The sequence below is a fragment of the Dipodomys spectabilis genome, unplaced genomic scaffold, assembly GCF_019054845.1.
Source record: "Dipodomys spectabilis isolate Male_0828 unplaced genomic scaffold, ASM1905484v1 ptg000069l, whole genome shotgun sequence".
NCBI lineage: Eukaryota > Metazoa > Chordata > Mammalia > Rodentia > Heteromyidae > Dipodomys > Dipodomys spectabilis.
In genome coordinates this window covers 25,744,193-25,768,625 of record NW_024870746.1, presented here as the reverse complement: position 1 = coordinate 25,768,625, position 24,433 = coordinate 25,744,193, and positions in this window count along the sequence as shown.

Below are 24,433 nucleotides of genomic sequence, written 5' to 3'. Positions count from 1 at the left end.
CACAGTCCTTATACCCTGTTCCAACTCCAGGGTGTTTCTTTCTTCCAGATTCCATTGTTAAAACAGTTTCTTATGAAAGCCAGAGATTTTTAAAATATCGCCGATAATCCCGCTTCCTATAATAGCAATTTCCCACTATCCTCTGGGCTTTGTGCGTGGCTGACAATAATTTATGAGACATCGGGTATTTCAGCTTTTTCACTGTTGTAAATTACAGTGAGCACCTTTGGGGTATCTCTTTTCTGCCTCTCTCAAAGTCCATTTTTGTGACAGATAGGATTTCTGTATTTTAAAATTGTAAGTGTAAAAAATTTAAAAAAAAATTATAAGTGTGTGTGTGTCCTGGGGTTTGAACCCAAGGCACTGTCCCTAAGTGTTTTCATACAAGGCTAGCACTTTCATACCCAGGCTGGCTTTGAACCATGATTCTCATATCTCAGCCTCCTGAGTTGCTACGATTACAGGCCTGAGTCACTAACACCTGGAAAACTGTCAGCCTTTTGTAGTTTTAATCATACCAATATGTTAGAGAACACCAGGTACCCATGGCTCTCGCCTGTAATCCTAGTTGCTCAGAAGGCTGAGATCTGAGGATGATGGTTTGAATCCAGCCAAGGCAGGAAAGTTTGTAAGACTCTTATCTTCAGTTAACTACCAAAAAAGATAGAAGGGAAGCTATGGTTCAAATGGTAGCGCACTAGCCTTGGGCAAAATAGCTTAAGCACCACACTCAGGCATTGAGTTCTAGCGACCTGATGAGCACAAAAAGAAAAAAATAAAGTAAGAGAAGGAAGTTTGGAAAATGAATACCCTGGGGAAATAACTTTACTCAGAGAAAGAAGGTAAATTGAAGTTTCAAAATTGGTTTATGGATTTCATGTTGTTTTTTCCAGAAATTAATTTGAGGTTCATATACCTCTTTTTTGTATCTTTGCTTTGCTTTTGCTTTTCTTTTTCTTTGCCTTTGTCTTTGTCTTTTTCTCTTTTTCTCTGTATTTGAGATTGAACTCAGGGTCTTGCACATACTCAGAAAATACTCTGATACTAAGTCATACCCTCAGTCCATATTTACTTATTAATTGATTGATTAATGGTGCTGAGTTTTGAACTCAAGGCCCCTCACTTGCTAGGCAGGCAAGATAGGGTCTGTCTTTATGCCCAGACTCTGAGCCTCCTAATTTTATGTTTTCATGTCACTGGAATAATAGGCACATGCATCTAGCCACCCAGCAATTGGTGGAGATGGAGTCTTGAGAACATTTTGCCTGGGCTGGCTTTGAGCCAGATCCCCTGATCTCTGCCTCCAAAGTAGGCAGGATTACAGGCTTGAGCCACTCTACCTAGCCTTATTTACTTTTCAGATACGGTCTCATTAAGTTGCTTAGGTAGGCCTCAAACTTGCAAATCTTCTGCCTCAACCTTTCTAGTAGCTAGGATTACAGATATGTGCCATCTGCCCTGTTAAATAACTGCTCTCTCCACACCCCCACCCCACCCCCAGGTCCTGGGGCTTGAACTCATGGCCTAGGTGCTATCCCTGAGCTCTTTCACTCAAGGCTAGCATTCTACCACTTTGAGCCACAGTGTTTTCTGGTAGTTAATTGGAGATAAGAGTGTCGCAGACTTCGCTGCTGGGCTGGCTTTGAACCATGATCCTGAAGTCTCAGCCTTTTGAGTAGCTAGGATTACAGACTTGAGCTACCAGTGCCCAGCTTTAAATAACTCTTGAGCCTCTTTTGTGTGTAGTGTTTTGTGCCATTGCTGGAGCTTGAACTCAGACCCTCGAACTCTTAATTGGCTTTTTTACTTGCAGTAATTTTGCTTTACCACTTGAGCCACATCTCTAGTCTGGCATTTTACTAATTAATTGGAGTTGGAGTCTTCAGGGCTTCTCTGCCTAGACTGGCTTTAGAACCTTCAGTCCTCAGCCTCTTGTGTAGCTGGAATTACAGGCATAAGCTACCAGTACCTGGTTTCTTGATTGCTATTTAAAACAGTATATGGAGTCCCTTGCTGGTTGACACTTCGGCTGCTCCTGGTGTAAAGCATGTTCTTACCAGGATTTGCTGTGTGTGGGATAGCAGACTCATTGGAGAAAACATGATACCGAGCTCTTTATAAAGGGCCTCATCCTGTGTCATCCACTGCAGATGCCGGTCACCGTAGAAGCCTTGAAATAGGGCTGCTGTGACTGTTAAGCCTAGTTCCTAGCTGAGAAAGCTTTTAAGAATTTGGGAGTAACTTTTGTGTGAGAATCTACTTTGTGTGTGTGCATGCGCTCTGGTGTGAGAATCTACTTTTTTTTTTTTTTTTTGGTGCCGGTCCTGGGACTTAAACTCAGCATAGGCACTGTCTCTGAGCTTCTTGGCTCAAGGCTAACGCTCTACCATTTGAGCCACAGTACCACTTCTAGAGGGATTTTTTTGGAGATAAGAGTCTTACAAACTGACTGCCTAGGCTGACTTTAATCAGTAATCCTTGGATCTCAGTCTCCTGAATAGCTAGGATTACAGGCATGAGTTACTAGCACCTGGCAAGAATCTTTTTTTTTTTTTTTGATCGGTCGTGGGGCTTAAACTCTGGGCTTGGGCGCTATCCTTGCGCTCTTCAGCTCAAGGCGAGCGCTCTCTTGCTTGAGTCACAGCACCATTTCTGGTTTTCTAGTGTTTTATTGGAGATGATAAGAGACTCACGGACTTTCCTGCCTGGGCTGGCTTTGAACCGTGATCCTCAGCTCTCAGCCTCCTAAGTAGCTAGAATTACAGGTGTGAGCCACCGGCGCCCGGCAGAATCTACTTTTTAAACTATACATTTAATGAAAATTAAATATAGGCCCAATATTTCTGATAAAAATTTAATATCCTAGTTGATTGTATTACATATACAGAGCAAATTTCAAAGACTAAGAACAAAAGTAGGAATCAGAATACTTCATTTTTTGTATTTATTAGTGTGAAATATTTTGGTATAATAGGTAATTAAATATATTATTAAAATTAATTTCACCAGTTACTCTTTTTGATATGTCTATTAGGTAATTTAACATTTCATACATAGATTGCATTCTCTTTCTGCTGGACAACACCAGCCTAGAGATAATATAGCATAAGTGAGAAAGCACAGCTCTAAAATGTTGGTGGGGCTGGGAAGTTGGCTCAGTGGTAGAGTGCCTGCCTCGCATGCATGGGGCCGTGGGTTCGATTCCTCAGCACCACATAAGCAGAAAAAAGCCAGAAGTAGGGCTGTGGCTCAAGTGGTAGAGCGCTAGTCTTGAGCGGAAGAGCTGAGGGACAGTGCCCAGGCCCAGAGTTCAGACCCTATGACTGGACCCAAAAAAAAAAAAAAAGAAAATGTTGGCCACACAACTCATTGTTTAAAGTGAGATTAATGGAGTGACTGAGATTAGAGAATTGCATGTTGGGGATTTTGGAAGGAGACTCAGGAAAGCTGAGGCAGGAACTACTGGATATGGGCATAGAATAGGCATTGGCAATTGCTGTTAGTGTATAGCATAAACAACATTATAGTGACCTCTGTAATCCCGGGACTGTGAGGTAGGAAGATTTATGAGAAAATTAAAATAATACATTAAATTTATAAGGATACAAGTTTGAGTGTGGGACTGCTGGAGAAGAGAGAGGTGATCCAGGCCAGCTTGGGCTACATAGTAAGAACCTGCCTCAAAGGACTGAAACAAAAAATTACTCAAGCCAGAGAAAATATTGAAAGCAAAGAGGAAAGATGTTACAGAGAAACAAGGATGACAGCGTATTTCTCATCAGCTGCAATGTAGGTGTGAAGACAATGGGGCAACGTCTTTAAATATTGGAAGAAAAATCAGAACTTGAATTTTATATCCAAAAATCAAGATGAAGTAAAGATAGATATACAAAAGCTGAAAATTCATTTTCAATGGACTTTACTACAAGAAGTATTAGAAGAAACGCCTTAGGTACAAAGGAAATAGGGAAATATGGATCTATAGAAAGAAAAGCAAATGCTTTCTGTTTTTTCTAAAAATAACTACCATTTAAAAGTAATAAAATGGATGTAAAATGTGCAACAGTAAAACATCCAGGAAGGGAGAAATGGGATCTTACTGCTGTGAAATTTCTTACTTTAAGAAAAACTTACTTGGGCTGGGCGCCGGTAGCTCATGCCTGTAATCCTAGCTACTCAGGAGGCTGAGATCTGAGAATCATGGTTCAAAGCCAGCCTGGGCAGGAAAGTACATGAGACTCTTATCTCCAATAAACCACTAGAAAAAACAGAAGTGGCGCTGTGGCTCAAGCCGGTGAGCAATCGCTTTAAGCTAAAGAGCGCAGGGACAGTGCCCAAGCCCAGAGTTCAAGCCCCACGACCCGACAAAAAAAAAGAAAAGAAAAGAAAAACTTACTTGGGCCAGGAACATCACTCAGTGGAAGAACACTTGCCTAGTAGGAACAGGACCCTGTGTTTGATATGCAGAGTGAATGTGCACGCGCGTGCATGCACACACACACACACACACACACACAATCAGTGTAGACTATTGTAAATTCAATCTGTAACATAGATTACAAGCACTAAGGGAATCACCAAGAAAAAAAAAAGGGAAAACGAATAAACCAAGGAAAGAGATTTACTTAAATCATTTTTTAAAAAAAATCTTAGTTTAAGCACCAGTAGCTCGCCACTGTAATCCTAGCTATTCAGGATACTAAAATCTGAGGATCAAGGTCTGAAGCCAGCTCAGGCAGGCAAATCCAGACGACTCTTATTTTCAGTTAACCAGCAAAAAGCCAGAGTTGTAGGTATGGCCTAGGTAAGAGTGTCAGTCAGGAATAAAAATACTCAAGACCCTGAGTTCAAGCACACATCTCAATTTGAAAGGAAACTGAAGAAAAAGTTGAGAAGAGCTGAAACAGAATGAAGACATAGCAAGGTGGTATATTTAAAGCCAACCTCATCAATAATTATGCTTGGTATTGAGGGCTTAGCTTAGTGGTAGAACAGTTGCCTAGATTGTTACTCAGATTTTTTCATTACAGACAAAATAATCTGGCATAATGTGTGGAGGGAAGATTTATTTTAGCTCATGGTTTCAGAGATCTTCATCCACACTCCTCAGCTGTGTGGGTTTGGGGCTGTACTGAGTCAGAACATCATGGTAGAAATGGGAAGGAGGATGTGGTTCACCTCAAAACAGGAAGCAGAGAAAGAATGACTGCTCTGGCTGGCTTTCTCCTTTTGCCCTTCTTATGCTATCAGAGCCCCCCGAGTAGTGGATGGTGCCAACCACATTTAGAGCAGGTGTTCTCCTCTAGTTAATCCTCTCTTGAAAGGCCTTCACAGTCCCAGAGGCACAGCCTCATAATCTCCTAGGTGCTTCGCAGTCTAATTAAGTACTCCATCAAGGTTAACCATGACACGTAGCAAGCCTGCAGTCTCTGGCCTCGAAAACAGAAAAAAGTTGTGCACGATAATGAAAATTACTCCCAAACACATCAGAATGGATTTATAAGACAAAATAGACAACCACTAAAGATACAAATAGATAAAAGGATAAAAAGAATCTTTCTTCCTCCTTTAATAAAAGAGCCAGAGAGGTAATCATATCAGACAAAGGAAAGTTCAGAACAAAGCATATTATCAGGGAAAGCAAGGTCATTTCAGAAAGATCACAGGGTCAGTTCAGTAAGAGGCCATATTTTACCAACTTTACCTGTTTATATGCCTAATAACAGCTTTAAAATGTTTGAATCACGACCTGCTGAGGTGAAACAGTTCTCACAGTCATGTTTTAACACCTTGCAATAACTGATAAAACAAGTAAAAAGTCCAATGTAAAAGACGTAAATGAAGCTATTAATAAATGTCACACAAGTGACCTTTATATTCAGCAGCAGCAGAAACCTGTTTTCTTCCAAGTGTTCAAGGGACTTCTATCAAAATGGCCATATTCTGAGCCTCTATCTGGTCCATAGATCAAAAACACAAAGGGAAACTGGGACTTATTTTGAACAGAATGAAACTAAAAACACAACATGTGAAAATATGTAGGATAGAGGTAAAGCAGGGTTCAGAAGAAAATTCTCAGCATTCATATTCTATCTGTAAAAAAAAATAGCTTAAGTCAATAACTTCAGTTTCTACCTTAAGAACTAGGAAAAATATAAAAGGAAACTCATAGTGAGGTGAAGACGAAATAAAAAGGGAAAAGGAAGGAGCTTTCTAACATTCTAAATTTTATTTATTTATTTATTTATTTGAACAAGGTCTCACTTTGTGGCTGAAACTGGTCTCAAGCTAGTAATCCTCCTGCCTCAGTCTCCTGCATGCTAGGATTACATGCATGCCATCATGTTTGGCTTTGACATTCCATTTTAAAAATAACATTTCTTAGCCAGAAAAGGTGGCTTTCATCTGTGATGTTAGCTGTTCAGAAGGCTAAGATCTGAGGGTTATGGTTCAAAGCTAGCCTGGGCTGGTTTTTTTAGTCCTGGGCCATTATTAGCCATTATTTCTTTGGTTATTGCCTCTGGCCTATTTTCTTCCTCTCCTCCTTCTGGAACTTTAAATAGTACTTTGTTAACTCCTTAAATTATGTCCTCTGGTAGCTTTTTTTGTACTGATAATCTTTTTCTCTTAGTTATATTTATTGTGGATAAATTTTTATGTCTATCAAGTTAACTGTTTTTGGCTGTATCTATGGAACTATTAAACTCATCCAGAAATGTTTACATTTTAATTACTACCCTTTTGAAGACTTTCTGTTTTCAGATACATTACCTTTTATTCATATTTTCTATGGTCTCTTTTCTTTTCAGTTGCTTTCCTAGAAATTTATTATTAAAAGTACTTTCCTTGGGCTGGGAAGGTGTCTTAGTGGTAGAGTGCTTGCCTAACATGCACGGAGCCCTGGGCTCCATTCTTCACTACCACATAAACAGAAAAAACCAGAAGTGTTGCTGTGGCTCAAGTGGTGGAGTGCAAACCTTGAGCAGAAGAAGCTCAAGGACAGTGCCCAGGCCCCGAGTTCAAACCCCAGGACTGGCAAAAACAAAAACAAAACAACACCAAACCTTTCTTTTTCTGTTTTTGCTTGGCAACGCCGGCATCTGATGTCTTTGTAGTTCTATCTGTGCTGTCGTTCTCTCTGGCTCTTGCTCCTAGGGTTTGCGATTTTGTGATTGGCATTTTGTTTCTGTTTTAGTATGGAGTAACTTTATTGTACTTTGAGAGTTTTTTGAGGCCTGAAATATAAATGAGTTTTCCCCAAAGAGATTTAAACCTAATTCTTAGATTATGAATTTTATTTTTTGGAGTGTTTTTTATTATTTGGGCTGGAAATCTGCATTAAGGCTTGTTTGTGCTTTGAGATTTTTTGAGATTATCTCTTCCCCTTCTAGCCCCAGAGCTAAGCTGTAGGCTTTTTTGTTTTTTGTTTTTGTTTTTATTTTTGCCTGTCCAGGGCCTGCATGCTATCCCTGAGCTTCTTTTTGTTCAATGCTAGTGCTCTATCACCTGAGCCATAGCCCCACTCCCAGCTTTTTCTGAGTAGTTTATTGGAAATAAGAGTCTCACAGACTTTCCTGCCCCAGCTGGCTTTCATTTGTGATCCTCAGGTCTGTCTCTTGAGTTCCTAGGATTACAGACATGAGCCACTGGCACCCAGCTCCCTGAGCTTTTTTTGCTCAAGACTAGTGCTTTACCACTTGAGCCACAGCGCTATTTCCAGCTTTATTGTTGTTGTTGTTGTTGTTGTTGTTACTATCATTAGGAGATAAGAGTCACACACACTTTCCTGCTTGGGCTGGCTTCAAAATGTGATCTTCAGATCTCAGTCTCCCGAGTAGCTAGAATTACAGGTGTGAGCCACTGGCAACCTAGTTAAATCCCCTATTTGGGGTAGGGATGTAGACCAGTGATGGAAGTCCCGGATTTGATTACCAACATTTAGAGTGTGTGTGTGTGTGTGTGTGTGTGTGTGTGTGTGTGTGTGTGTGTGTGTGTGTGTGTACACTAGGGCTGAACCCAGGGCCTTTAGGTTCTCATTTGGCCTTTTGCTCAAGGCTGACACTTTACCATTTGAACCATACTTCCAATTCTGGTTTTCCGCTGATTAATTGGAGATAAGACCTCATGGTTTTTCCTGCCTGAGCTGGCCTCGAACCACAATCCTCAGATCTCAACCTTCTGAGTAGCAAGGATTACATGTGTGAGCCACTCATGTCTGACACTATGTTCCCAGTTTTAAACAAGTCTGGGTTTTGATTTCCAACTTGCATGCTGTATTATGTTACAAAAATCTAACCTGTAGCTTTTTCAGTGTGGGTAGATTCCATCTAGATTTTGATTTATTCCCACATTTCTGTTTCATTATTTGAAATGTGTATTTTTCACCCTTTAACTTCTCTGAAATCAGCGTACTTAAACTGATACAGTCTCCAATCACTGTCACCCAGGTCACGTGTTATGTAGATGTCCTTATTTATGCCTGAATCATTATCAAGGAACAGCAACAACAATTGCACAATGATTATCAGTGACTAGGAAGAATATCTTGAGGCTCATAGTGGGACATTCTTTCAATTCCCAGGAATCAAATATGTGGTGAAACAAAGTGTCTTCATTGTGACTCAGCCTTACTCAACGCATTGCTCAAATATGAGTCAAGCATAGGTCACTGCTTCAGAATTGCCAAACCAGGTTTACAGGCCAGCATCAGTGCTTTGTGTTCCATTAAGGATTCTGTTCCATGGTAGTGCATCACTGATGTTCCCTGCGGTCCAGCATTGTGTGCTAATGTCAGATTAAATAGAAAGAAGTTTCAGGCAGATTTTTAGCCTTTCTTTTTGCTGCTTGTGACTTATATGTGTCTGATAATAGATGATGCAAGATGGATAGTCTAAAGGGTCTTCAGTGAGTATAAAACAGAAGTTAGTTGGGCCCTGGTGACTCACGCCTTTAATCTTAGCCTTGAGCTGAAGAGCTGAGGGACAGCACCCAAGCTCAGAGTTCAAGCCCCACAACCAACAAAAAAAACCCAAAAAAACAGAAGTTATGCCAGGCCCTGGTGGCTCATCCCTGTAAACTTAACTACTAAAGAAAGCTGATCTCTGAGGATCACGGTTCAAAGCCAGCCCTGGCAGAAAAGTGTGTGAGATTCTTATCTCCAATTAAACACCAGAAAACTAGAAGAGGCACTGTGGCTCAAAGTGGTAGAATGGTAACCTTAAGCAAAAGAGCTCAGGGACAGCACCTAGGCCTGGAGTTCAAGCCCTACAACCAACAATAACAATAAAAATCCCAGATGTTATAGGCTAAGGATACAACTCAGGGTGCTGTGCTTGCCTAGCTTATGTGAGGCTCTAGTTTTGCTTGCTTTCTTATGTGGGGGTGGGGTGGAGGAAAAGATCTGGGGCTTGAACTTGAGGCCTAGACACAGTCCCTGGCAGTATTTTTTTTTGGGGGGGGGGGGGAGATCCGGTTGTGGGGCCTGAACTCTGAGCCTGGGCGCTGTCCCTCAGCTCTTCAGCTCAAGGCTAGCACTCTACCACTTGAGCCACAGTGCCACTTAAAGCTTTTTTTTTTTTTTTGCTTATGTGGGGCTGAGGCATCGAACCCAGGGCTTCATGCATGCAAGGCAAGCGCTCTACCACTGAGCTACAGTCCCAGCCCCCCCTGAGCTGTTTTGCTCAAAGCTAATGCTCTACCGCTTAAATTACAGCTCCATTTCCAGCTTTTTAGTGGTTAATTGGAGATGAGAGTTTCATGGATTTTCCTGCTCTGGCTGGGGGCTGGCTTCAAACCATGATTCTCATATCTCAGCCTTCTGAGTATCTAGGATTACATGTAAATGCTGCTAGCACCTGGCTTCTGGTTTTACTACTTTTAAAAGTAAATTACAGGAAAACATTATGTCATATTTTAGTGATAATCTGTTTCCTTCTTGTAAGAAAAGCACCACTGTATAACACACATGACATAGGCTAGGCATGGTGGTACAGGTTTGGGCCACCTGGTACTTGGGAGGGCATTGACAAGGGGAGTCCAGTTCAAGGTCAGCCTAGGTTACATAATGAGAGCCTGTCTTAAAATTTTAAAAATAATTCATTAAATAAAAAGTCAGTAAAATAATGTTATATATTTCAACCAATAATCTGTTTAAAATAGTTGTTTCCCTTTCAAATTTTTTAAAATATAGAGAAAACGAAATAAAACAGAAGAAGCAGAATTAGAGAAACAAGTGTAAAATATAAACTCAGATAAACAACCTATAATAGTTAAAATGAAAAGCATAAAAGTTAAACTGCTCCTAGAAAGTAAAAGTACATAAACTATTTAAAAATAAGTTATAGTACAAACTTCTAATGTGGATATTTAAAAACCATAATGGGGGTTGGGAAGATGGCTCAGTGGTAGAGTGCTTGCCTTGCATGCCTGAGGCCCTGGGTTCGATTCCTCAGCACCACATAAGCAAAAGAAAAAAAGCCAGAAGTAGTGCTGTGGCTCAAGTGATAGAGCGCTAGCCTTGAGCTGAAGAGCTGAGGGACAGCGCCCAGGCCTAGAGTTCAGGCCCCACTACCGGACCCAAAAAACAAAAAACAAAAAAACCATAATAGATTGGGAAAAAAAACTTATGAGAAAGGAAAACAAGGATCGCAAATGTTAATATTAGGTAAAGTAGAACTTAAGACAAAAAGAAACTAAACCAGGTGGGATTACTTTTATTGCATACACTAAAAGATCATAAAAGTAAGGTCATATGCCAGGTACAGTCCCTCATTCCTGTAATCCTAGCTTTTGGAGAGGTGGATTCAAAGTTAGCCTGAGACTCCATCTCAGCCAGTACCCAGGCACTATAGTACACAGCTGGCGTTCCGGCTGCTTGGGAGCCTGAGACTGGAAGGGCGACAGCAGACAAAGCAAAATAGTTCATGAGACAGCATCTCAAGAGTAAAAGTTGGGCACAGCAGTTCATGTCTATCATCCCAGCCGTGGTATGAAATATAAATAGGAGGATTGTGCTCCAGGTGAGCCCAGACAAAAATCAAGACCCTAACCTGATAAAATAACCAGCACCCAGAGGGTTGGAGGTGTGGTTTAAATAGTAGAGCACCTACCTAGCAAGCTTGAAGTCCTAACTCCAAACCCAGTGTCACAAAATAGTCGGAGGATTGGTAGGGATCAACATACTTACATACTAGCTAGGTGAGAAGTATATATCGATAGGTTTAAATGATAAAAATACAATTCCAGCAAGGTTTAAACTCAGTACTACCAATGACAGGTTAAGCAGCCCTGTGTAATGGACAGGGATATTCAAACACATCATGGGAACCTTATTCCATGTTTCAGGCGCTGCTGCTACACATATTTATGTACAGTTATTGAGGAAAGCAGGTTATACAGAGAAAATTTATTAAAAACAAGAAAGGAAAACATCTCATCGCCCATATTTTCTGTTCACAGTGAAACTTTGTTGGTATAGTTATTTTCTTAGAAAAAATCCTCTATAGCTTATAAAATAAATATGCCCCTCACCAATAAAATTTTGGACAGAAGAAAGGAAGTTGGGGGAAGAAGAAGAACTAAAATGTAAAAAAGATTATGCTTTATAAGCTATAAAAGTTGGGTTGGTAACAGAGCTGGGAATGTGGCTGAGTGGTAAAGTGCTGGGTTCAATTCCTCAGTACCACATAAACAGAAAAAGCTGGAAGTGGTGCTGTGGATCAAGTAGTAGGTAGAGCTCAGAGACAGCACCCAGGCCTGGAGTTCAAGCCCCAGGACTGGCCAAAAAAAAAAAAAATTTTTTTTTTCTTTTTGATGATAAGCCAGGCACCAGTGTAATGATAAGCCTATAATCTTCGCTATTCTGGAGTTTTGAAGCCAACCTAGGCAGGAAAGCCCATGGGACTTTTATGTTTAATAAACGGCAAAAAAAAAAAAGCCAGATCTGGAGCTGTGGGTGGAGTGGTAGAGCACTAACCGTGAGCAAAAGCAGCTCAGCCCTGAGTTCAAACCCTAGAACTGACACACACACACACAAAATTAGTGATGAAGGTTAATCATTTTTTTTTTTATCTATTTAAAAGTAACAATGAGGTAAAAAATAGTTTTGGGATAAATCAAAACAGTATTTGGAGGAAAATGTAGAGCTTGGTTTTTGTTTGTTGGTGCAGTACTGGGGATTGAACCCAGAGTCTTGTGCTTGCAGAGGAAATCTAGGCAAGCACTTTACTGCTCAGCCCTTTGTGTTATTTTGTCTATGTGCTTCAATATGGACGTATTGTACTTGGATCTGATTGATCCCTCTATTGCTCTCTCGCCGTCCCCTCCTCTATTTTTCAACAGCTTTATTGACCATCTTCATACATAGCCAGCAATGTAGCTTCTTGGGTCTTGGATTAGTTAATTTTTATTTTACCTTTGAGTGCATTTTTAATCCAATCTCAATTATTAGGTGAAAAAAATCATTTTCACCTTTATTGGTCACATTTGTGCCTTTGTTGTTGTTGATGGTGGTGGTGGTGATTGGGCTTGAACTCTGGGCCTAGGCACCCTGAGCTCCTCAGCTCAAGGTGAGCACTCTACCACTTGAGCCACAGCGCCACTCCCAGTTTTCTGGTGGTTATGGACATAAGAGTCTCAGGGATTTTCCTGCCCGGGCTGGCTTTGAACTGTTATCCTCAGATCTCAGCCTCCTGAGTAGCTAAGATTACAGATGTGAGCCATTGGTGCCCGGCTATAAGAATTTTTAAAGATGCATTTTTCTACAACTTTTTCTCTAGCCCAATTATAAAAATAAGGGCAATAGCGGGGAACTTGAGAAACAATACTCAAAGGAAAAACTAGAGAATAAGGAAGGGAAAATTGGAGCGAGGACTTTTCAGTTTTGTAGAGACCTTTTTTTTTTGAGATGAAGTTTTGGTATATAACTCAAGCTAGCCTGGAACCCAAGATCCTCCTTCCTCAGCCTCCTGTATTCTAGAATTGCAAGTGTTAGTTCTGAATAAATTCTTACGATTTTTTTTTTTTGGATGGTTGTGGGCCTTGAACTCCGGGCTTGGGCGCTGTCCCTGAGTTCTTCAGCTCAAGGCCAGCTGAGCTACATTGCCACTTCCAGTTTTCTAGTGGTTTATTGGAGATAAGAGTCTCAGGGACTTTCCTGCCCGGGCTGGCTTTGAACTGTGATCCTGAGATCTCAGCCTCCTGAGTAGCTAGGATTACAGGCGTGAGCCACCAGCACCTGACTACTTACGATGTTTTTGAAATTCTGTGTTCACATAAGCATGTGAGAATGACATATCCTGTAAATTCATTTTCTGTCATTTTCTTGGTTACAATTGTCAAGAAATTGGTATGAGATTTTGAAAGTAGAAGTGAAATTGCAGAGAATTTTATGCTTTGCAGGTCAATGTAGGGCAGGTATAGTCACATAGTTTCATAGGTTGTCAGTCACCTATTGGCTCTCTTTGTTGATTCAGGGAATCTCCTCCTTTTTCTCCAGATCCTAGCCCAAGTACAGGTGGCACCCTATGCTGAAAAATGGGTGCTTGTGTTGCAATCAACTCCATTATCAAGAGTGGAGGAACAGAAAGGCACAGTCCTCATGGCTTCAACTGTCTCTGTCTCTCTTCTGTCTGTTTCTCTGTCTCTCTTCCCTTTTTTTGGTTTATGTCTGCCTCTCTCTGTGTCACACACACACACACACACACACACACACACACACACACACAGGCGGGGATCAGAGCCAAGGCCATGTCTGCACAAAGCAAATACTCTGCCACTGGGCTACATCGCAGCCTGCTTGTCCTTTGCTCTTCTTCATGGCTGATCTTCCTTTTCCAGCAGAGCTTGGCTGACTTCACACTCAACACCAGACACAGAAGATACAGCAGGCTGCTTAGGGGCCTCCTATGAATGCGAACCACCAAATCCCTGTAGTCTGTTCCACATTGCTCACAGAGACCTGATCAAACCTAACTGGTACAATTCCCATTTCTTTAAAGATCACACAGAGAACATCTGAAAAAAAAAAAAAAAAAGACCACAATTAGCTGCATGTGGCCTCTAAGAGAGTGAGAGAATATCTCAAGAGATAGAGCATAGGACTTGCAATGAAATGCACAGACCTGGTATTGTCAAGGGTGCTTAGGCCAGTGCCTAAGCCTGAGCACACCTCCATAGCACTGAAAAGACCCCAAAACCAAAGGGCAAAGGCAAACTTGAGAATGCATGGTTTATTTGGGAATAACTTTTTTTTTATTATTGATTACTTGTATTAGAAGTCTCTCACAGTAATGTCTGACTCAATCTGCTCTAAACAAATGTTTATGGAATGAATGGAAATTGGACTGTCTCCAGAATATTCTGAAACTCACTTTGTCAAAATGTTACTAACTCGGCCAAAGAGATATTATTGCCCTGTCTTTATAAAAGACAATGGGTAAAGTGTGGTGAAGTGCTAGTACAATGTTGTCTTTTTTGATAGAAAATATGTACTGGATAATAACAGGTCTGAATTTTGGGAAAGGAAAACGAGTGTTGTACAACCTTCTCATTTTCTAAACAAGTTCAAGAGAAGTGAATTGCTTTGCCCAAGGTCAGGGGGGAAGTGTGTGCTCAGCCCACTGCTCTATCCTCTATACCATAATCTCTTCCCAGAAAAACACTTGGGTGAATTTATTTATGGCTGACTGGAAGTTAAACCCAAGAACTGATAAGCTCAATCTTGACTGCAGGAGAAATCTTAAAGTCCAGGCTTTACTTCATTCAACATTTTCTTCAGCAATTAGTTCAAGACTTAGGAGAAATACCTATGGGATTTTCAAATCACACAACTTGCAGTAGCTCTAGCCCTGACATCAACCTAGAAAATGAGGATTCTGAGTCCTAAATAACCCTGTATTGTTGCTCACTGTGGATTGGTGTGGTTTGAGTGTGTTCACTAAGGCTGTGTGGTGTGTTAGAAGCTTGGCCTCTGTTATGGCAGCATTGGGAGGAGGGGTCATGTGGGACCATTAAGGGGCACGAGTGGCTCATGCCTGCGATCCTAGCTACTCAGGAGACTGAGATCTGAGCTAAGACACCAGGAAACAATCTGTAAGTATAAATATCTTCCACAAGGTATAGTCACACAATATGGATCAATGTAGATAAAGTACAAAATATGGAAGGGGAGATTGCATTCAGGTAGCTTCATGAGGAATGTTCTCTGAGGGTAGCTTTCAGGTTGGGTGTAGAAAATCCCTTCCTAATAAAAGGCTTCCAAGGGCTTGGGGATTTAGCTCAGTAGAAGAACATGTGCCTGGTAAGTGCAAGGCCTTGGATTCAGTCTTCAGTTCTGGGGGGGGGAAATGCTGGATGCCAATGGCTCACGCCTATAATCCTAGCTGAGATCTGAGGATCAAGGTTCAAAGCCAGCCCAGGCAGGAAACTCCATGAGACTCTTATCTCCAATAAGCCACCAGAAAACCACCAGAAGTGGCACTGTGGCTCAAGTGTAGAGTGCTAGCCTTGAGCTGAAGAGCTGAAGAACAGTGCCCAGGCCCAGAGTTCAAGCCCCATGACCAACAACAGTAACAACAAAATACTAGTATTGCAATCTTTATAAATAGTAGGAAAGTTAAGTTAGAAGTTATTATAAATTCTGTAAGGCTTAGTCTTTATTAGTCTCAACCCCCCCCCCCCATCAAATTATATCTAAAAGGCCAAAGATGCCTAATTATTGGGCCACAATTTCATGTGTGCAACTAGCAAAATCTGCTTGTTTATGCTATGTTGTCAAATCTGTATTTAAAGTTGTATGAGTAAAGAGCTGGCGGCATAGCTCAAGTGGTAGAGCATCAGCTCTACCAAGTACAAGGTCCTGGTTTCAAATCCCAGGACTACCAAAAAAAATAGGTACAGTTTATAAAGTTGTAGGAATAAAAGCTGGGTGGGTCTGGGTGGCCTGTAATCCTATCTATGCAGAAGGCTGAGATCTGCAGATCAAGGTTCAAAGCCTTTCCCAACAGATAAGTCAGTGAGACTTTCGTCTCCAATTCACCACCACATAGCTGGAAGTGGAGCTGTGGTTCAAGTGTCAGAGTGCCACAGAGGCACTCACCAAGAAGCTCAGAAAGATGATAATTTCTGAGTTTATTGTGCCAGCACAATAAACAAACAAATAGATAAATAAAAATAAAGTTATGGGAATAAAGATGAAATAAAATAAATGGCTGAATATGCAAAAGTCAAGAGCCAACTATTGAAACAATCTTAGCAACTATGAGATGATGTCTATTAACTGCAGAATTTCTTTTATGAAAAAATTTCAATGAACTAGGAGACAATGAACATTACAGACTTCAAGCCTTAATATTTCTTCTCTCCTATGTAAAACCAGATAATTAAAAGAGCTGATACCAAGAATAACAGAAGACCACAGGATAAATCAGATCAATCATAATGTTTGATGCAGGAAAGGATTCTAACTATCAATAGCCAGAAGTCTTTCAAGAAGAATTTGAAGAGAGAAATGTGTTTGGAGCCGTGACCACACACCCGACACTACGACAGAAAGATTTTCAGTTACGTTATCGCTCAGTGGTGCAAGGTATCAGTAACTGACTTCCTTTCCCTGTGCCCTCTCTTCCTCACCACAGCCCTGTAAGGCCGGGATTCTTGTAAAAGCGAGGTTTGCTTTAGAGGCACGGGGAGGGCGGGGGGGGGGGGGACCCTCTCTCTGGGTTTGTTCTTCCTGAGCATTGCAGCTTCAGGAGAAAGTGAGTCCAACACCCCCTGGGGATTGCTGAAGTTTTGCTTTGCTTTGTTGTGTGCTGGTCCCAAGGCTTGTACTTAGGGCCTGGGTCCTGTCCCCTTGCTTTTTTCACTCAAGGCTAGCATTTTACCAATTGAGCCACAGCTCTACTTTAGGTTTTTTGGTGGTTAATTAGAGGTAAGAGTCTCATGGACTCTCCTGCTCAGGTTAGCTGCTAACTAGGATCCTCAGATCTCAGCCTCCTGAGTCAGTAGGATTATAGAGGTGAGCCACCAGTGCCTAGCTTAAGAAGTTTTTTGAGCTGTTCGAAGAACTTCCACAAAACCCCATGAGTAACCTATGGGGGCATTCTTGACATGGAAAATTTCAAATTGTGTGTGGCAGTGAATACTATAATCTCAGCAGTTAGGAGGCTGAAACAGGAAGGTCCTAAATTTGAGATCAGCTTAGTCTGCATAGCCAGACCTTGTCTCAATAAAGGAATAAACAGTTTGAAATCCACTGTGTAACGTGAAGAATTCCACACAAATATTGAGATACCTTTGTGGTAAGTGTGCCAGTGTCACACTGGGGGGAGGAGGAGTGTCACATAATTGTATCTCTAAAGCTCTAATCACCATAAGCCTTCATTTCTTCTTCTAGAAATAGAAAAATACCTCCATCTCACAGGGTTTATTGTAAGGGGATTTATGGCCAATGAGCTGGTGGCTCACTCTTGTAATTCTACCTACTCAGTAGGCTCAGGCTAAAGGACTGCAGTTCAGTCCTGGCAGAAAAGTCTGTGAGCCTGCATTTCCACAATAACCAGCAAAAGACCAGGCTGGAGGTATGGCTTAAGTGGTAAAGCACCAGCACATGAAGCAAGAGAATTAAGCATGAGGTTCTGAGTTCAAACCCTGGTACTGACCAATGATGTAAATGTGCCAATTCTGGGGCTTGAACTCAGGGCCTGGGCACCGTCCCCGAGCCTCTTTTGCTCAAAATTAGCACTCTATCACTTGAGCCACAGCGGCACTTCTAGCTTTTTCTATTTATGTGGAATTGAACCCAAGGCTTCATGCATGCTAGGCAAGCACTCTAACACTAAGCCACATTCCCACCATGTGAAATCTTGATGAACCTAAAGTGCTTAGAAGTTAGCTATGAACAAATGTATCCTCACAGGCATATGGGACCAAAATTGTAAGCCTAGCACACTTAGGTTCTCCGTCAGTATTGCTGGCAAGTTTATCCTGCCATGGAAGAATCGGAGGCCAGAGGTTCCTATACCTTAGCTAAGGCCAGAACTGAACTTACAGCCTTTCCCCATCACTATAAACAGGGCATCAGCCCCAGCTCTGTGCCTCACTGCTTAGGGTTGTTAGTTGGCCCCAAAGCTCAGGGTCTAATTTACATCACCTGCTGTGGAAGTAAGCCGCTCCTGGCTCAGCACAAGGGAGCTTGCTTGTTTTCTCTGCGTCTGGCCAGCCCAGGTGCTCTGACCGTTTCCCCAAAGCCTCCTCAGAAATTGTTCCCCAAAGCCTTGAGGAAATCCGATTGGCTAGAAATTCCCCCTTTTCACTAGTTTTGGTGGCATAGGAGCCATCCATGATTTGTGGCTGAGCAGTATGGGGAGACATCCCTCTAGGGATGCCTTTGTATATACATTGTTGTGTGAGCTCAGAGACCAGGAGATGCTTCTGGATGCTTTCCTCTTTGATGGGTTGGTAAAAAAAAAAAAAAAAAAAAAATCCATACTCCTTCATACTTTTGGGAGATAATCTACCAGGTTGGCCCAACTTCTAGAAGGATGAGGCTGACAGGGCGTTCAGGGCATCTAGGCCCTCTTGGCACAGGGGCCGGCTAGTACTGGTCAGCAGGAAGCCCCATACATTGCCTGTTCACCTGGAGAAAAGCGGGAGTGGAGGAGGAGTTAGGAGTGTAGAGTGCGGAGGGAAGTAAATGTGAGAAGTACTTTAATAATTTTACTATTATCGTTAAGGTGTTGGATAGAGGGGTTACCATTATATATCAGGTAGTGAGGCCAGTTCTTTTTGGACAATGCAACCCCTTCATTTGTTTTCCCCAGCTTCCCCCTTCTGTCCCTACCCTCAAGTTGTATAGTTCATTTTCCACATAGTGTCTACTGAATAGCATGACTGCATTTGTTCACCTTCTTCCCTCAGTTCTGTGCCCACCTTTGACCCCTAAAAAGACAAAAAAGACCCCAAAGGCAAAAAACAAACAACAGTACTACTGCCACCATCACCACCAACAACAAATTATATTTCCATTTCAAAAAGTATTTTTAATAATCACATGTGAGATGGTTTCTTGTTTATGAGCCCTTTGCTCTAGACCCTTATAGTTCTGAGTATGTAAAATGGGGTTAAGAAGTAAAGGCAGCTGGGTGCCAGTGGCTCACGCCTGCAATCCTAGCTACTTAGGAGGCTGAGATCTGAGGATAGCAGTTCAAAGCCAGCCCTGGCAGGAAAGTCCATAAGACTCTTATCTCCAATAAATCACCAGAAAACCAGAAGTGGCGCTGTGGCTTAAGTGGTAGAGCTCATGCCTTGAGCTGAAGAGCTCAGGGACAGTGCCAAGCCCAGAGTTCAAGTCCCAAGACTGACCAAAAAAAAAAAAAAAAGAGGTAAAGGCAGATTGTTTACCTTATTGCATTCTAAACATAACTGTTGTTTGATAGGAATTCATGTTTGGCTAAGTGTCTCCACTTGAGTCTGGAGCAGGAGGATGAAGAGTTCAAGCCTAGCCTTGGGCCACATAGTGAGACCCTGTCTCAAAATAACAACAACACAGGAAGGAAGGAAGGAAGGAAGGGAGGGAGGAAGGGAGAAAGGGAAAGGAAGGAAAGGAGGGAGGGAGAGAGGGAGGGAGGGAGGGAGAGAGGGAAGAAGGGAGGGAGGGAAGGAGGGAAGGAGGGGAAAAAAAAGAAAATGAGAAAACAAAAATTATTGAAATGTAGTTTCCTGAACGGACTGAGGGGTGAGTTATTGGCATGAGGGGCTCGCTATAAAGGGGGAGCACTGGCCCACCCTTCCTTCCCCCACCTCACTCTCACAGTGCAGCAAGAATGCCTCCTCACTAGATGCAGCCACATTGTCTTGGACTTCCCAGCCTCCAGAGCCCTGCTCCAAGTGTCCTGTTGTTTAGAGCTTTCCCGGTCTATGGTGTTCTATTGTAGTAGCAAAAGCAGAAGAAGACGAAAAGCATGCAGCTTAGAAGGGCATGGGCGACTCAGTTCTTCAACTTTTTGGTGACTTCTGGAATCCCCTTCTTTTTCCTTACACGCAGCAAAGGACTTGCTAGCGGAGGGGCTGGGGGGAATGTGAGAGCCGTGAATATTTGTAGCACAACTTTTCTCCACATTTATACAATCTATTCATTATTTTAAAAATCATATGTTGTTAGGTTCCATCATGTTAAGTCAGAGTCAATACTTGTTGAAGACAAGTCGCCTTGATCATCAAGCTTACAGAAACAAAAAGCCAAAGCAGAAACAGCAGTGAGGGCAGAGTGTGGCTCAGTGGTAGAGCATGTACTTAGGACGTGAAAGGTGCTGGGTTCAACCCCAAACAGCAGTGAAGTAAGAGTAGGATGGTTTGGTGAAGCTGATAATAAAAGAAAACTTGGGGGAAAAAAATGAGGGTTTAGTGTCCAGAGAAGGATTCAGATTTCCTACTGGAGAGAATAGCAGACCTACGGAAAATACTTTTTTTTTTTTTTTTTTATGTCCTGTGGCTTGAACTCAGGGCCTGGGCATTTTCCCTGAGCTCTTTTGCTCAAGGATAGCACACTACCACTTCGAGCCACAGTGCCACTTTTGGTGTTTGAGTGGTTAATTGGAAATAAGAGTCTCACAGACTTTTCTGCCCAGGCTGGCTTCAAACCGTGATCCTCAGATCTCAGCCCCCTTAGTAGCTAGGATTACTGGTGTGAGTCACTGGCACCCCATGACAACTTTTTTTTTGTTGTTTGCTTGTTTGTTTTTTGTTTTGTGCTACTCCTAGGGCTTGAACTCAGGGCCTGGTTGCTGAGCTTTTTTTTTTTTTTTTTTGTCGGTCATGGGGCTTGAACTCTGGGCCTGGGCGCTGTCTCTCAGCTCTTCAGCTCAAGGTGAGCGCTCTACCACTTGAGCTACAGTGCCACTTCCGGTTTTCTAGTAGTTTATTGGAGATAGGAGTCTCACGGTCTTTCCTGCCCGGGCTGTCTTTGAACCTCGATTCTCAGATCTCAGCCTCCTGAGTAGCTAGGATTACAGGTGTGAGCCACCGGTGCCCAGCTTGCTGAGCTTTTTTACTCAAAGCTAGTGCTCTACCATTTGAGCCACCGCTCCACTTCTGGCTTTTTTGGTGGTTGATTGGAGATAAGTCTCACAGATTTTCCTGCCCAGGCTAGCTTCTAGCCATGATCCTCAGATGTCAGCCTCCTGAGTAGCTTGCATTATAGGTGTGAGTCACCAGTACCTGGCTTGACAACTGTTTTTGTTTTGTTTTGTTTTTGTGGGTCCTGGGGCCTGAACTCTGGACCTAGGCACTGTCCCTCAGCTCTTCAGCTCAAGGCTAGTGCTCTACCACTTGAACCACAGTGCCACTTCCATTTTTTTTCTGCTTCTGTGGTGCTAAGGAATCGAACCCAGGGCCTCATGCATGCAAGACAAGCACTCTACCACTGAGCCACCTTCCCAGCCCCCAAAAGAGGACTTTTTGATGGAACCAAGCCCAGGGCTTTAGGACCCTGAAGGGATGAACAAAGATGTCAATGAACTCACTTTCCTCTCTTCTGACCATTCACCACATCTGTGGGTGCAGGTGGCCTAGCAAGATGCTGGCTGTGGAAGTGGTTGCTGCTGTGCATCCCATACCTGGGACCAGGCACCCTTGAAGAGTGATTGTCACATTACCAATCTACACTTGTAGCTATGGGAAGCCAGATAGCATCAGAGCTGGCTTCTGCAGAACACTTAGCCCTGCAGTGGAGAAGGCCAGGGTGGCAGGCAGAGGGGCCCCGGCTGCAGGAAGCGTGCTCACCCAGGCTCTCCCCAGCAGAACCTACGACCTTATGAACAGGGCAGACAAGATTGCTACCCCTTGTTCAAAATGCAGGCCATGCCGTAGTTGAAAAATGGACCTAAGTTGCGATGGAACAAGAGTAAATCCTGCCCATCACCAAGGCACATGTGAGCCAGCACTGGAACTAATCTGCAGAGTTCTGGACAGCCTCCCAAGATCTGAATGCTCTGCCAGCCCTTGGGGCAATTTAGTTTAGATTTTATAACAAGTAGCAATCAAAACAGTTACCAAATGCCAACACTATGTGCAATATGCTGCCTTTGCGGGAGAATGAAAAGAAAATTCTGAAGTCTGGTGTGAAGCACTCCTCTTGGCCAGAGGAGGGCCTCGTGCTGGTTCGGTCGAGTCCCAGGGAAGGGTCACTTATAGATACTTAAGGTGGCCCAGCATTTCATCACCACCCTAGTGGGCCATTTCCTGACATAACGCCCCACGTGCCCAAAACAGAAGGCAGCCACTCCGTCTCAGGCCTTCCCATAGCTGCGGCATGCATCAGAATTTATGAGAATGTGCACTCCTCAGCTAGACGCTTCGGCTTGAGACTTTATTTATTTATTTATTTATGTCGGATGTGAGGCTTGAACTCAGGGCCTGGGCATTGTCCCTGAGCTTTTTTTCTCAAGGCTAGTGTTCTACCACGTTGAGCCACAGTGCCACTTCCAGTTTTCTGATGGTTAATTGGAGATAAGAGTCTCACAGACTTTCCTGACCAGGCTGGCTTTGAACCATGATCCTCAGATCTCAGCCTCCTAAGTCTGCTTGAGATTTTTGAGTAACAAGAGTAGGATGGGGAAGCAAGGTCAGTTGTCCTACCAAGATGGCATTGACAGTCCAATTGTTTATTTAAGAGAGATGGAGCCCTATTCAATTCACCCTCATGAAAGTATAGCTCTGTGGCATCATACTGCAGTATGACTGCTATCGTTTTTGTTTTTGTTTTTTGGGGCCGGGTGTGGGGCCTGAACTCTGGGCCTGGGCGCTGTCCCTCAGCTCTTCAGCTCAAGGCTAGCGCTCTCCCACTTGAGCCACAGCGCCACTTCCAGCTTCTTTCTTTTTGCTTATGTGGTGCTGAGGAATCGAACCCAGGGCCTCAGGCATGCAAGGCAAGCACTCTACCACTGAGCCACCTTCCCAGCCCCGACTGCTATCATTTTTTTTTGCCTATTTCTACCATGCTGTCTCAAGCTCTTTGATGTATGAGAGTTGGGATGACCCTCTTCTCCTCCTCCCCTCCTTTCCCTTCCCCTTCCCCTTCCTTGCTCCTTCCTGTCTTCCCTCCTTCCCTCCTCTCCTCCTTCCTTCCCCCCTCCTTCTTTCCTTCTTTTTTCTTTTTCCTTTTCTCTTTCTCTCTCCCTTCCTTCCTTTCTTTCTTCCTTCCTTTCTTTCTTTCTTTTTCTTTCTTTCTTTCTTTCTTTCTTTCTTTCTTTCTTTCTTTCTTTCTTTCTTTCTTTCTTTCTTTCTTTCTTTCTTTCTTTCTCCCTTTCTCTCTTTCTCCCTTTCTCTCTCTCTCTTTCTTTCTCTCTTTCTTTCTTTTGCTGGGAATCCAACCCAGGGCTACATGAATACTATACAACAAGCATTCTACCATTAAGCTATACCCCTAGCCAGGATGACAGGTATAGACAGAACAAGGCTAGATAGGTAGTTGGAGTGTTGGGTTCAGGGACTTTCCTAATTCTTCATTTTAAGTACTTTACATAGGCGTTATGGCTTTGCATCGAAAAGTTCTATGCAAAAATGTGTAAAGGGGAAGAAGTGGCGTGCCCCGAGTGGAAGCCATGACAGCAGATAGTTAAACTAGAGGAGGAGCCCTGACGTGTTACGTTTGCTAGGCATCCAGTGTTGTGAGATGATGAGCACCTGATTGCAAGTAATGATGACTCTTACTGTGTTGGGAACCTGGAGGCAGAAGTCTTTTGAGGACAGATTGTTGGAGGTGCCTTTGAGATACCAGTCAGCTGGGTGGTTGAACACATGGATCAAAAGCTCAGGAGAGGCAGGGTCACCGGCAAATGGTGGGCGTGGGAAAGCATTGAGAGGGGCTCTCGCTTGCCTTGGCTCATACTGGCTGTGGGGCCTACATAACAATTCAGAGCATGCCTTGGCTACAAAGGCCAACAGCCTCAGGTAAAACCGGTTTATTGGAGGGATGTGTAGTGAGTACTCTTGGTCAGTGAAGCATTGGTAAACCAAGCCGGGCGCCAGTGGCTCACGCCTGTGATCCTGGCTACTTAGGAGGCTGAGGTATGAGAGCTGTAGTTCAAAGCTAGCTTGAGCAGGAAAATCCGTGAGACTCTTATCTTTGATTAGTTACCCAGAAAAGGTCAGAAGTAGATCTATGGCTCAAGTGGTAGAGCTCTAAGCCTTGAGCAAAAGAGCTAAGGACAGTGCCCAGGCCCTGAATTCAAGCCCTACGTCTGAAACAAACAAAAACTATTTATAAACCAAACTACATGGGTAGAAATGTAGCTGGATTCAAGGTATGACTAGAAAGACATTCCATCCAACTTACCCTTCTTTTTTCCTGTGTTCCCTGATACTTACTTCCTCTACATGGACATAAAGGGAAACAACTGGAAAGGCACAGTTACTGTCACTAAAGTTTCAATGTTGA